A 13,435-nucleotide genomic window follows, 5' to 3' on the forward strand; every position below is an offset into this window, starting at 1 on the left:
GTTTGCAGCAAAGGAGTCCTGGTTCAGAAGCTTTCTACATACCTAGCCTCCCTTAATCAGTATTTTTTTCAAATCTAACATAATTGAATTTCAACATGAATAGCAGCTAAAATTGGACTGACTCCAAATTTAGAGAAAAATCTTTCTCTTCCTAGGATCCAATTTTTTTAATTTTTCTGTTCATAAGTGATACTTTTAAATAAATACTACAGTAATGTAAACAAAGACCATAATTTTAACCAGAATTACATTCAAAAATTAACTGGTAGAAAGTAAGACTAGAAGCTACACAAAAACCTTGTGGAAAATTTAGATTTCATAAATACCATGAAAATTTAAACTAAAGAGGCAGTCATTTCTGACAAATATGTATCCCATTGAAACCAATGCAGATGAAATCACTATTCATTGCTTCGTAGTGCTGTTCAGTTATAAATGCATTAAATTTTTTTCCTCCTAATCAAATATTATTCTTCCCTGGATCAATCTGTTTATTTTCATTGGGAGGTATAGGAGAGTTAAACAACAACAACAACCCACAGCACCAGCATCTTATGCCTACAAATATCATGGACATTTAGAAAAACAACTTCATCTATTCTGTTCTTGTGAAAACTATTGCCTTCTGAAGCAAAGCATCTACAGAAACCAAGGAACATGAGACAACCTAAACCAGAGTTTAAAAAAAAAAAAAATATAATCAGTTTTTAGGGTTGAGTACTGCCCATTCAACATGTATAACAATTAAGTCTTTCAACTCAAATGAAATTATAGTCAATGGTCATCATCTAGTTTATATTTTCCTAACTCTTGCTTTGAAGTAGTTTCAATTACATACTTTTAATAAAAGCAAGTTTTAAGCACCTTCTTGTTATGTCTGCTGTAAAAGAAAAGCAGATGGAAACTGAATGTTTAAAGATAAATGAGTAGGAATATTTGTATAGAGAATTATTTTTTTCTTAATGGTTAATTAAACCTATTGAAAGTGCTAAGGAAGTTGAATGTCATTCTTGGGTTAATATTCATATCTCTTTGTTATTTAGGATTTCTAGTGTTCTGATCGCTGGATTCAGTCACTAAGAGCACAATTCACTGGTGGTACTGAAGGATGCTGCACACTCAAATCTTCCAGAGGGTTTACACAAGGTGACAGCATCATAGAAGTGACCTGTGCCTTCTTTGCATGTTATATAAGGAGCTCCCCTTCGGTCCACTGGAGTTTGCACAGGGGTCTGGGGGTGCAGTGGCATCCTGTGTTCTGGATGATGTTCTGCAACTGTCATAAAGGGAACAAACATGTCTGGCAGCACAGCTGTCCTGCAGTATGTGGATCATGAGGCCTTAGTTACAGGTAACTGTGGCCACATGGAACATAGATATGGAATAAGACAGTGGCTAAGGGATGAGGTGGGAAAGGTTGTGGGGAGGTTATTGTGGAAGGTGACAGAGTGCTGAGGGCAGAAGATTTTAGGGTGAACTATAAGGTAGAGAGCAATGACAGGCAATTCGCAGCTTAAGAGTTCATTCAGGAGGAGGAGTAAAAATTTTTAGACAAACTCATATAAGAGAATTATGGTTAAGCTGAGGAAGTGAGTTTATTCCAGATGTGTTTGACAGCATGAGAACAGAAGTGGAAGTAGTGCTTTTGGTAAGGAGCCAGTACTGGGGATTAGTCAGGTGGAGAGCCCTGAGAGGGGAGTGAGAAGCTGAGAGCACAAGGGTAAGAATTGAAAATACAGGCTCTGGCATCAAGCAAAGGGAACGAAAACAAAGAGGGAAGGAAAGGAATTAGAGAAGCAGAGAAATCAAAGGGAGGTTTAAGAGCAAAGCCAGCTTCGGTAGAGATCACAAGGAAAGAAAAAAACCAAGAAGGAAGGGAGAATAAGAGCTACTGAGGGAGGGATGCTGGTGTTTATGGGGAGGAAATAAAGGGACTGAGATAATTTGGGGCTAGATTTCAACAAGTGAAGATGAAGCTCTCAGACTTTCCCACGTTATGCCCTGCAGAAGGGGTTTTATGATCACTGTTGATCTGTGTATATATGTAGTCAGTTCTGTCAGTCTATCTGATTTTGTATTCTTTTTTTCTTCCCTTTTCTCTCCAAAACCTGCCATCTAAGGCCTTTATTTTTGTAACAGTGTCATTCTCTTAAGTAGTCTTCCTTGTTCCTACTTTTTAGCATATGGCACTGTATTGTTCACACTTTTTCTGCCAGCCTACTGCTACGTAGACATCCCTGAGAGGCATTTAGAGAAGCAGCAAGCTCTCTGCCACAGAAAAGATCTGTGATCAGAATTATTTCTTAAGGCAGAGATGGCTGACCTTGGCAATGGAATACATACGAAGTTTGTAAAAGAGGAATCGGTATGTCATTGAGTACCTTTTTAAAAAGGCTGTTTAATTTAGGCAACTCATCTACCTACACCCATATCCATCTTCAGACAGATTACAGGACTATATTTTAAAGCGTCTCTATCAGCTTGTATGCATGCACATGCGATATATAGGCTATAAACATGCATTAAGTAGATAACACTTCAAGCACATGTCAAATCAAGGCCCAACTGCTTTTTGCTTCTCCACAGAGAAGTAAACTCTCTGGGCTGAGAATGAACACTTTTACTGAGCAGAAAAATGATGGTAATATTGAAATGAGGTTCTGTTGCCAGGAAAAGGGATAATGCACCCTTACCTTGGTATCTGGACACCTTGATGTCTGCACAGAAACATTAAAAACATGGGAGATTGAATCTCAGGAAAGGTAAGCCTCAGCACTCATTGGTTTAGACAGCGGTTGACATCAAAAATGAAATAGCTTGTGAGCCCTCTGGTGGTATTTATTTTTTTATTTCTCAAATGGTAGCAGGATCCTGCCATAGCAACAACATGTAAATGTACTTGGATATATATGCAGTGGTGTATAAGTATTGCTGTGCAAATTTACATACACATACTTACATATGGATACATATGCGTATAAATACATAAACAAACATAATATAAATATAAAGGATTAATTAACAGCAGAGAAGAATACCTCGGTACATTGTAAGAGTCACTGCCAAAGCAAGGAAAGAACAAACTTGCCACCAGATCTGAGTATTTGTGTAAGTGTCCCACTCACACATGACAGTAACAGCACTATCTGTCTGGAAGAGGAAATATGATCATACGCTAACAACACTAAGAAATTTAGAAAGATGTTTGCCTTTCCACATCACAAGCTCTATCTATAATATAGTGCCACCTGTTAAAGGTGAAAGAAGTCTCTGCTATGATCCCAAGGAACTGGGTGTAAAATTAATTCCCTGTAAGGTTCCAGCTGGATTTGACAAATATAAATCTGTAAAAATAACACAAATTAGAAATATTTTATAATTGTTATAGATAACAGCAAGTAACTGATTAACTTTGTAATAATAACAGCTTTTCAGTCAGGACTAAAAGACAGTTCTCATTTTCTTTATACTTGCAAAACCGAAATATATAAAAAAATCTTTTCCTATATTGAACAATTTTATATTATCACCATGCTACAGACATCCAGATATTGTAAACTTAAGAAAAAGAAACAAAGAAGAACCTAACAGAATGGCATCTTGTGCTGAAATTGACTTCCAATGAATGTAATTTATGTTAATAAAACTCCATGCCTGCTACAGTAATTCATTATTAGATTGTCATTATCATCCCTTTATCTAACTTATGGGGTAGATTTCACAATTTAGGTGTTACTCATTGACAAGGATAATAACCAAGTTTCATTTTCAAAATATTCTTTGGTGTTACAAGTGTTTGGGGATTCCTGGTTTAAATTTGAATTGTAATACTAAATTATTATTGACAGTAGATACAGAAACTCTGCCATAAGGGATTTTTCATAATCCCTCTCTTTTGGATATATTTAGGTATCATTTCTCTTTAGGAGAAGCTTTAAGGGGTAAGAATTTTCAAATTCTTTCATATTTTCACTTCATTAAAAAAACCCCAGTACATTAATCAAAAAAACAGGTGAGTAAAAGAGTATAACTAAGTTGTTACATACACATCAGGTTTGGAGGGATTTTCACTGCCATAGTCTTTCATTTATGGCTTTCATTTGTAGAATCTTGAGTAAAGTATCATGCTTAAAAATTGACAAATTTACTTGACTCTAAACATCCACTTCCTATTGTCCAGTGCAGGTGTTGCATTTTCTGGCATGAAGAAGGTTTGAAATGTCGGTGCTGTGAATTTCATTCAATGCTCCACTATGTTTCATGTCAGCTGGGAGTCAGGGGTGGTGAACAGTTACACCTCCCCAAAGAGCTCTAGGAAAAACCGACATCTCATGAGGACGCCCCTGCACTTCTGCAGTACATTGCACTGTGGTGCAGCTGTGTATTTTTCTGTTTCTTTGGATGGGAAGAAAATAAATGAATTCCTGGAACTGCAGTGCCTTTGGAGCTCCCGTTCTGTTCCAGGAGGGAATATTTTGTATCAGACCATCAATACAAGCAGACCCCTTTCCCCACCCATGCCCTACACTGTTTATGGTGTGCTATTGTTCCTGAATACAGTGGACTGTAATTGCAAAATTAATTCAAAGAAGTTTTATTATTGGAATATGGGATACTGAAATCAACATTTCTGGGTGCCATTTTTAGCCTTTTCAATGTGCTAATCAGTGCCTTTGGGAAATTACTAGGCATTGATCTAAAAGTTTAATTGGACCTTGTTTCACGGTCTTTACTCTCTGTGCATTAATCAATGTATCTACAAAATAAGTTTAATAATACCTGGATTATATCCCAGAAAAGGCTTTAAAGTTTAGATCACTGTTATTTCAGAGCACCATGTCCTTTGTTAGTCAAGTATCAACCAGAAAAGTAAAATGTGACTGCGATCATGACAACTCACATAGGACATATCCATGTTGAGCAATAAAATTAGAAGAACCTTAGAACAGTAGTAATAGACCTGACCTTTGAATTTGAACTTTTGACTGATGATTTCACTGACCTCATGGTTCAACCACTCTTTGTGCAATGATAATTCTGTTCCAGTTTTTAAAAAACTCACACCTATCTTCTCAGCCCTACCTCATACAACCTAAATGTTTGAGAGTTAAAAATATGTCAAAAATTAAGAACTATACTAAAAGCATTGAGCAAATTTCATTAAAATACTATCCAAATTACCAGTGTACTCTATGTGACTTGTTCACAAATGATTTAGAGTTATTTGGAAATCCATTTGTGAAATAAATAGTCATGGGCTTAATTTAGTAAAGTAGTCATTTGTCTTCCACAACTCCAAATTGGAAATCAAAATACAATAAAATTTAAAATGGTTATTAAATCCAGATGGATCTTCAAATGAAAGCAAGACCTGTGGTAACGACAGCCTTTAAAGGGCACTGTCAACTCAAAAAACATAAAGCAACTGAGAAAAAATTTATCTCCTTTTGTTGCAAGTAACAATTCTATTAACTTTAAAAATGCAAAACGAATTAGTTTCCTTAACTTTCCTATCATTTTCTTTTTTTGTAGATTCCTTAAAAACCATTTTTACTGTTCCTTCTTTACAGTAACTTAACAGAATTTTATTTTCCTAATTTCAAATTCTCTCTACTGGCATCCAGTGGGACTTACATAAATACCTTAATATATTTACAGATGTACCTAAGCCTAATGGCATTTAGGCCTGTAATTATTTTGTTTAAAAAAAAAAATGTCTTGTGGAAGTTCACCGATCAAATTTTCCCAAATAACTTAATTTGTCCCACTGTACTTACAGAGCTGCAGCAATATTATTTACAGCAACCGTAAAAGATAGATACTCCAGGTATTAATTCTTTCTTGGGATTGCAAGGTACGTTAATCCACCATTAAATTCTGCCAAAAATGTTCTGTATTAGCTTGTTTTTGAGAGATGACATTGTTAGGCTTATTTATTTTGATTTTGTTGTGAGTTGTGTGCTGCTGGAAGTGTCAGAAGACTACATTTTGCTTTCATACGACACTACATTTGTATCCATAACACAGTGAGAGAAAGCGAATCAGGGACAGTGGCATGGCTGAAGATGGCACAATATAAACAGCTTTTGAAAGCATATAGCGTTTTATTTGTGTACATTGCATTCTCTATGGGAACATTTGTGTTTGGAATGGGTTGCTATAAAATCTTCAGGACATCCAGACGTAAGTCCTCCATAACAAAGGATTTAGCAGTACTAATGATTAGGTTACCTCTGCACACAAAGAAACCATCAAAACACTTCCTTTGATATTTTAACATAGAACCCTCTAGGTTCCTCCTGAGTTACAGCACTGGGTGTTTTGTCATTTCAGGAACAGTAGAGGTACATGAGATTATCACAAGCAGATGGCAACCAATCAGCCACATGACATCAGTCCTTCCTGTTCATTTGTTGGGATAGTACTCCAGTAAAGAAGTCACAACTGGCACTTTCTAGGAACTTATATATATCGTCCTCAAATGAAATTTCAGAAGCCAAAAAAAGAGAGTAACATAAAGATCAGGCAGATTGAACTTTCTCCCTGCCACGCCACTCATCAAAACTCTCTCTTTCTTTGTGTGTGTATTTCTATTGCTAGCAGGAGAGGAACATATTAGTTACACAGAACATCCATTTTGGTTTCTACCTTGTCTAGCTGAGGAAGTGTTTGAGCCATATGTGGTAGACCACATCCTTTCTCTTATGCTAGCAGGATGACGAAGGAGCACATCTGGATTCAAAATTTCATTTTCACCCTCAACATTTCTGTATTAACACACTGTCATACTTAATATAAATTGGAAAACACTTAGTCCCATAGCATCTGATTTTCTGGAAGAAGACAAAGCATGACATTGTGGAGTCCATAAACAGCAGGGGGTATAATTCATAGTAAAGCTATATAATATGTTCCATATACATTGCAGCTGTTGATAGATTTTATTACATTTCAGTTAAGGGCCTTATTACATTTGCAGGCAAGATTTATTATACTTGGTTGTATTACTTCTAAAGTTCAGGATATTTTCACATTTGTAGCTGGCTTATTTCATCTATGATCACTGAGTTTATATCATAACCTTGTTATAACTGTAGGTTATGAATAATGTCACCTGTTGTTATGACGCTTGCAGTCAGTTTTCATTACAACTGTTCCTAATGCTTCACAATATTTTGCAGGTGCTGGATATTAGGTTGTGGTTTTTAAAGACATATTTTGAAGTCAACAGAACATAACAGAGTAACGTCTGAAGTAAAGGCTCCTGCATGACAGAAATGAGGAAGCTGGCCAGCAGCATGAAAAGACAGGTGGGGAGATACCTGCTTATTCACATGCAGATTACTTTAACCACATAGTTATAAACTGGAAAGTACTCTATTCTCAGATATTTCAGATATAATAATTTAGCATAAGAATAGTATCCTATTCTAAAAAGAAGAATCACTTTTTTTTCTTTTAATCTTCCTAGTCAAAAGTTCACCCATACCTCAATGTCCCCTGGCCGTTGTGTGGTGAAGATGTGCTGGGTTTTTTGGAACATCAAGTGAACATGTCTGATGTTGTAAATGTTTATGCCCATCTTTACTTACCAGATCCCACCATTTTTCACCATTAACACCTAACACCTTCCAGTGCTAAACAAACATTGTGTTATTCTGAAGTCCTTTCTTTCATCCTTTCTCTCTCTGCTCCTAAATCCATGAATTTTAATAGAAAAAAAAAAAACAAAACACTTATGAAATTATTGTTGTAAATTGACATAATGACCAGTGAAAAATATTGAACTAGCTGCACTAAAACTAACTTCTGATTAATCTGATTAATTAAAATGTATTTACATTGTTGCAGTATAAAATAAAGGTTCAGAGCATCCAAGCTGCTTTCTTCTGGTTACTCATTTATATGCTAAGACCCCTTCTCTACTCTTTATAATTTCATCTGCGGTAAGATGGAAACATGCTTGCCACAAAAGGAGGAAGTAAAAGGTCACATTGATTCATGAAAAAATGTCAGTGGTTTAACAAGACAGTAATTGTATAGTTTCAAAAAACATTAATTCAAACTAATGAAACCACTAAGTTTGACAACCATCAGTTGTTTAACTGTGTTTTAGGAAACACTTTGTGTCTAAGAGATTCTGTTCTGGTTTCACGTATTTTAAATTGTTACTATCTTGTGTGTAGATATCTCCTGCAAGTCAATACAGACATATATAGTCTAATATATGAAATAGCTCTTTTCCTTTGTAAATTCTACTTTTCATTCTCCATTTTGAATCAGGTGTGTCCTCAGCATGGGAGCTTTTCTCTCCCCAATCACTGGGGTGGAAGCTGTTCACCAGAAAGTGTTCTTAAAAACAGTTTTCACAGGAATCTGTAAGAAGTCCTTCTGCTGGAGCTTTGGTTATGTCTTATGCAGTATATAAAAGCAGAAAGGGAACTGTGTGTGCTAGATTACTGAAACTAAAGTTCACACGACGTTTGAATTCTATCCAAAAGATTGTACAATTAAGATCATCTTTCTGTACTCTTAGCCCCATGTATAGCCCTTGGCCTAAAGTGATTGCAAACACTATTTCTATGCCATCGTCATGGGTTTTAATCAGGTGATTAGACTTCAACCAAAAAGAAAGGAATTAAACTAACTTTTTTTAAGACAAATACTTCTCTAGTTTTCTTACCTCTTTACTTACCTAAACATGGTTAACAAACTAGTCCTGCTTGTAATCCAGGTACACCTTCTTTGCAGAAGACTTCACTAGAAAGAAATCATTTAAAAGAAAAGGGATGTCAGTGCTCAGAAAGACAAAAGACATTCGTAAAGGAAAGAGACAATGAAAGGCACAGAGAAGCTGTGATCAGGAAAGGGAACCTGGAATTCTGAAATGACACTGACTCAAATGCTGTAGGACACTGAGAAACAATGAAACTTAGTAAGGGAACTACACAGAGGTGTTCTATTGATTTATCTAAGTTCTGTTCATTTCCTGTATTAAGGAAAAATTTTGTAATGTTGGTGCTATTCTTGGAATATGTTACATGCTTGATCTAGCATTTCTCTCTTGAGATATTTACTAGAAATTAAAATGTCTCCATCCTGGCTTTAAACTCTCAGTCTGCACCCAGAACTATGGTGAAAAGATCAGAAAAAAGAAACTACATTGTTCTGGGGAAGCTTAAAATACCTGGGTCTAATATGACCTGCACAAAAGGCCTACCATACATCTGTCCAGAACTGAAAGTTCAGCAAATGCCATGAAATACATTTATACTTTCTGTACATTGCCTTTTAAATGCAAAGCATTATTGTTGCAGTCTGGCCCTGAAAAAGCCCTGAGATGAGGCAATTAAAACCAACCCCTATGAAATGAGTGCAGTTATGCTTGTTAGTTTTCATCAGAAGTGTTTTTCTCCATTTTTTCTTTTTTTTCCCTTCACAAAACCAGAATAATCCTGATTGTGAGCACAAGTTGCAGTTTTTATACTTAGAAAAACATGATTCACTAAGAACCACTAGGTAGAAGCTCTTCAGTATGTCACAAGCAAAGCAACTTTGCAGATCAGGCCCTTTGCTGATTAATTTCATTCACCTAATTAGTGATGCTTCTTGAAAGAATACTTTTTTTTTTTGTCCTTTTGCATTGATGGTTAAAGTTGGAACAGGCTTATGTTTTCCAGTTACATGTTCTCCAACAAGCGTAACAACAGAATTTACATCTGAAAAGTTCACAAAGCACTGTGTTGTAGAGTGAATTATCAGTGACCTTTCACTACCAGAAGTGTGCATGTCCTGATAATGTAGCGGAAAGCTGTTTTAGAGGCAGGAGCAGGGGAAATAAAGAATACTGTGAATTAAAGGAGATTGTTACTGGGAGTCTCATTTTCTGTCTTCTGAGTTTAGAGACTACTATTTCTCACCTTAAAGACTAGTCTTAGCAGGCAATTATTCACCATGTCCAACATATTTACATGACATAATTGACAACATTTGTTCAAAGGACTGGAGAAGCTGGGATGATAAAAGACTTTCTTGCATGACTAGGGTTTGGTCATTCTAGGTCAGGGTTTGGTCATTCTAGGTCAGGGTTCAGGTAGCATGACAGGGAGTCTGGCACCCAAACTGAATAAATGTAACAAATTTCAGCTGGGGTGTGTCAGGTCTTTAAATACGAGATTCCACTCTCTATCATTTTGCCAATATTTTGTGTAAGATAGCATTGAAAGTACAGCTGCAAATTTCCAAGCAATGAGGGAAGTAATTGATGTTAATTATAAGAATTCAAGATTAAATTATTTTGCATAGTGTCTACAGACTGGATCAATGTTGTTAGTCCAAAGTGGTCAGAAAAATTTAATATTACCAAGCGCTGAAGCAAACTTAGGACTTCATCCCTAAGCTGTAGTGTTATTGACAAACTGTGGCTGTTCCTTTGAAACTATAAATGGATGGTTTTATTGTGCCTCAGTGCTTAAACTTTTTAGAGACACACAGGCTTGTGGATTTTAATTCACACATACATATCTGGGAGGGAGCAAACAAAGCTTTTTTTTTCCCCCACTTTAGTTATTTGGCCTCATCTTTTCAATTTTAATTTACTTAGGAAAAGCAACTAATAAAAGATTCTCAGGACTTACTAAGCCCATTTCTCAGCTGTAGTGAGACAATTACTTTCCAAGTGATTGCGGCATCCTCAAAGATCACATTTTGCAGAATACAAGAATATCAGGAAAAAATTGCTACTATACGCATTCTATGTTCACTTTTACAAAATGACTAAGAAAAATTAAAAGTAGATCATCTTCTATCTGTGGGGCCACAGTACAATGGCATTAATACTGACACATTGGGATTACCCTCCAAGATATATGTACAAACCACATTAGCCTTCCTGACATTTATATCACATTTCTTATTAATACCATAAATCATAGAATCATAGAATACCAAGTTGGAAGGGACTACAAGGATCATCTGGTCCAATCTGTCTTGGCAAAAGCACGATCTAGACAAGATCGCCCAGCACCTTGTCCAGCTAGATGTTAAGAGTGTCCAGGGTTGGGGAATTCATCACTTTCCCAGGAAGATTATTCTAATGGCTGATGGTTCTCATTGTGAAAAATTTTCCTCATGTCCAGTCAGAATCTCTTCAGGAGTAACTTGAACCCATTACCCCTCATCTTTTCCACATTACTTTTTATAAAAAGGGAGTGTCCATCCTCTTTGTAACCACCCTTTAATTACTGGAACATGGTAATAAGGTCTCCCCTAGACATTTTTTTCTCAAGGCTGAACAAACCCTGTTCTCTCAGCCTTTCCTCAGGCTTCCCAGTCCTTTGTTCATCTTTGTGGCCCTTCTCTGAACTCTCTCCAGCCTGTCTACATTTTTTTAATAGCTGGGATAAAAGCTGAACACAGTATTCCAGGTGTGGCCTGACAAGCACTGAGTAGAGTGGGATAACTTCTTTATCTCTGCTGGTGATGCCCTTGTTGATATAACCCAGCATCCTGTTGGCTTTCTTTGCCACAGCAGCACGCTGTTCACTAACGTTGAGGTCCTTCTCCTTTGTCATATAGGTGCAATTCTCCATCTTAGTCTCTAACAATACTATTCTCACTAAAATTTGTTGTTTTGTTCAAGATTTTGATTTCAGAATCCAGATTTCTTTCAGAAGGAAGTGAAACAACAGAGGTCAACTCAAAACCTAAATTCATCATTCATTTGTATTTCATGTATTTGATTTATTCCTGTTGTTCTAAGCTGCAAGCACATTCAGGTCTTCTCAAATTCTTTTCTATATTGATTCCCAACTACTTGTCAAGACACATTTTAGTAGAACTCTCCTTCCTTTTCTGTCAAGGTGATTAACAAAACTAGATTGCCCTAAAATTATTCCTATTTGCTTTAAACCTTCAGTACATTATGCAGTTGGCTGTGAATTTCCTATGTACAACCATATCAAATGCTTCATAGAAATCCAGATGACTTAGTTCTACTGTATTTTCTCTGTCTAGATTACTATCTTATCAAGAAACGTATTTTCTTTTATTTGTTTTTTCTTTTGGCACAACCTGTCTTTTCTATTTCATAATCTATTTCTTTCTTTTTTCTTTTAACCATGTGTCCATAGAACCTCTGAGTAGTACTTTTAATATCCTTTGCAAGGTCTACCCCACCTTGAATTCTTGCATTTTTTTCACTTTATCTCCAAACCTCTAAAATATATCTTTTTTTGCTGATCAGTCCATTCTTTTCCCATTCTTTATAGCCTGAATACCCTTTCTGAGAGTATTAGGCCATCCAAGCAGATCTGGATCTCATAGTCTTCTTTTTTTCTTCATTCTTTAGAGTATGTTTGAGCTAGTTTATGCACTTCTACATTAAGAAAATGTGAATTTTTTCAGTTGGGTGTTGCAACAAGCTTCTCAAATGAATTGACTTCAGTAACTTTCTTACATTGTCAAATTTATTCCCATGACATTGTGAAGCACCGTTTGACAGTCTGCTTTTAGTTTTCCATTTAATTTTGGCTGAGCTGGCCTTGGCTTGCTCAGTCCAAGCCCAATGAGGGAGAGAGTTGTTTACAAAGTAACTCATAATTTTCTTTATCATTTACATAAACCATCAAAGTTTACTAGTTTGATAGTTATTTCATAAAATTTCAGCAGTCACCCCTAGGAATAAGTATGAGCTAGCATTATTCTTACTATTTTTCCAACCTATATCCAGGAATTTTTGAAATATTCCAAATAATACTGTACAAGAAACATCACATCTCTTCGATAGCCTTACTTCTCACATGATCCAAACCATGAATCCACAACAGATCTGCAGTCAGACCTTACTTGATACTAAATACAAAAATTAAGGTACCAGTTTCCCTACATACAGCAGTCTCCAAGAGAACTAGAACTTGCTGCTCTACACAATTTCTTCACACATTGAGCTCTCTCACTTTCAGTAATTCTAGAGTTAAGACCTTGCTACCCTAATGAAACTTTGATTTTTTTATACATCTAATATTCAATCCACAAAACATTTGTTTTTATTTTTGTTGGAGATTATCTCAGTAATATATTAAAAATCCTCAGAAATGTAAACTATAAAGAGCAAAGTCGCCTTAATTGTAAAGTCCAACCAATCCATCTAGTTTTCCTTCTCTTAGCCTGATCTCCACATGTTTTACCTCACAGATCATTGACTTAGAGAAGTAATTTAGCTAATCATTATCTGCTACACCTATTCTTAATGATTCATGGAAAGTTACTGCATTCAGCTCCATGGATGACTGACCTGCTCAGGAAAAGGGCTATGTGAATCGGGGTTCTGATGATCCTCAAGGGAAGAAGGAGGCCAAGTTACCTCCTTGTCTGCTTAGGTTCACTTTAAAGCCAATACTCATAAAAGGCACAAAACAATTTCCACTTCCATCCT

General features: G+C 36.0%; 1 long non-coding RNA gene across 10 annotated transcripts in view; it reads right to left on the reverse strand.

Annotated features, from left to right (window-relative positions):
* LOC121085660 overlaps nt 1-13,435 on the reverse strand; it is an 84,458-nt gene that overhangs the window by 12,512 nt on the left and 58,511 nt on the right. For 8 of the 10 annotated variants that reach the window (XR_005827163.1, XR_005827162.1, XR_005827165.1 and 5 more), the window contains 2 exons: nt 8,696-8,760; nt 2,694-2,871 (listed from right to left, as the gene is read on the reverse strand). This is a non-coding gene — a long non-coding RNA (uncharacterized LOC121085660). The remainder of the gene's footprint in view (nt 1-2,693; nt 2,872-8,695; nt 8,761-13,435) is intronic. The other 2 variants (XR_005827154.1, XR_005827156.1) reach the window with 1 other exon arrangement.

Source organism: Falco naumanni, chromosome 1 (genome assembly GCF_017639655.2).
Source record: "Falco naumanni isolate bFalNau1 chromosome 1, bFalNau1.pat, whole genome shotgun sequence".
Lineage (NCBI taxonomy): Eukaryota > Metazoa > Chordata > Aves > Falconiformes > Falconidae > Falco > Falco naumanni.